This window comes from Tarenaya hassleriana, unplaced genomic scaffold (genome assembly GCF_000463585.1).
Source record: "Tarenaya hassleriana unplaced genomic scaffold, ASM46358v1 Cleome23, whole genome shotgun sequence".
Lineage (NCBI taxonomy): Eukaryota > Viridiplantae > Streptophyta > Magnoliopsida > Brassicales > Cleomaceae > Tarenaya > Tarenaya hassleriana.
Genome location: NW_010965625.1, coordinates 426,682 through 428,876, shown reverse-complemented (window position 1 = coordinate 428,876; position 2,195 = coordinate 426,682).

Genomic DNA, 2,195 nt, shown 5'->3' with positions numbered 1-2,195 from the left:
CTGGATCAACTACCGAGAACTCGACGATTCTACAAGGTCGACTCATGGACAAGATATCACCTGTCGAGGCGAAAGTTGCACAAAGGACAAAGTGCCCCGACTTGAGATGATTATTCTTGGTTCAAGTAAAGTCGCGAAGACTCACCAACGCAGCAGTAGTATTCATGCAAAGGTGAATCTTACTCTAACGGATTACCTGGATAAGTTCATCGCAAAGGAAATGATGCTCATCAGATTGACTTACTAGGAGAAACACTTATAGAGAATACCACGATCCTGATGTGCTCCAGAAGCATGTTGTGGACTCATGGAATCTAAGCGGACCTCTCTAAGGACTGATAATGGATTAGAGGTCACCAATCTCTGTAAGGATAGCCCAAAGCCTATTGAACTTGGGAACCGCAATGGTGACCGGTCTGCAGAAGGATTCGCTTTGACCAACGGACCATATTTTAACGGTTTCCTTTAGGATGAGTTCATCACCATAAATGATATTTTCATCAGATCAAGGTGCCAGGATGAATACTGTAATAACCCGAATCCAATTAAGGGATATTTAGTTAATTACGGAGAAGAATAATTAAATAAACGGGTACTAAAATTTAAGAAAGGGACCACAAAGTGTTGGGAAAAGACCCGGAAAACCACCCCGAGCGAACGAGACGAGAAAACGACAAAAAGAAGGAAAAATTAGGTCTAGACCGATCGTTCTTGCACGTAGACCGACCGGTCTCAGCCATAGCGAGACCGATCGGCAAAAAAAAAAAAAGTCTGGACCGACCGGTCCAGGCGAAAGGAAATATCTGCCGAACTTGCATTATTGGACGTGACATGCATGCGTCAAAAGGAGTCTAATAGCCGCCTAACCCGACCCCAGCCGTAGGGGGAGACGTCAGCTCATTGCCCAACCCTTCCCTGTGCACAAAAGCTCATCCTTCCTCTCTAAAAACTCCCCAGAAGAGGGCAAGTCAGCCATTGTTGTTCAAAAAAATTGCAGAGGAAAGGAAGAGAGAAAAGAGAGGAGAGGAAGGAACGGGGAAAGGAGCTCGTGGACGCAAAGAGGACCAGTCTCAGAAGGTCTAGGAGGGTCGCCATCATTGGATTTGCCGAAAAACGCCATCAAATCCGGCCAAAACTCAGATCTGAATCTGAGCAAGGTGAGTGGCTCGAGTTGCCTCTGTGTGAGTTCATTTTCATCATGGTTATTGTGTTAATTCGATGAAACCGGGATGATTAGAAAGTGGAAGTTGCAATGAACACATAGAAACAAACGGCACTCGATTTGGTGAAGAAACAAGCAAGATATGAAAGATTGAAAATCGGAGAAAAACTGTAAAATTACAGAGAAAAAACGCAGAAGCATGCTAAGTCCGAAACTTTCGGGCCATTACCCAGAAAATAGGTGTGATAATTGAATTAATTGTTAGTTGAAATTAAAAGAGGACATTTCAAGGAGCACGTAGGAACAAACGACACTCAATTTGGATAAGAAACGAGCAAGATATGAGCCAACGAAGTCGGACCAGAATCTGGGACGAAATCGCGAAATCGCGATCTGTCTCTGGGCTCTGGACCGACCGGTCCAGACCCTGAAAATGCCGGAACGGTCCGAAATAGCCTGGACCGACCGGTCTAGACCCTGGGAAGACCTGGACCGAGCGGTCCAGACCCAGAAATCACTGAAAATGCCCGGAATGACCAGGAACGATCGGTCTAGACCCCGGAATCGCCCGGAACGACCGGTCCAGACCAGAAAGTGCTGAAATTGAGCCAAAAAGACCTCGGGATGAAATATAAACCTAGGAATCGACCAAACTATATGAAGAACGAGTTGGGACATGACAAAAATGGAAAAAGGGAGAATTGGAATGAATTAATAAATTGAATGCGTGGTGAGATGTGACAGGCGTGAGAGGCGCTCCTAGTCATGCGATGTGACTAGGGTTTACGGCTAACCCTATGGTGCGATGCCATACGGTATTTGATTGTTGCGCGAAGCAACGGCCAACGTCATGAGATGTGACGGGCGTGAGAGGCGCTCCTAGTCATGCGATGTGACTAGGGTTTACGGCTAATTCTATGGTGCGATGCCATACGGAATGTGATTGTTGCGCGAAGCAACAGCCAACGTCATGAGATGTGACGGGCGTGAGAGGTGCTCCTAGTCATGCGATGTGACTAGGGTTTACGGCTAA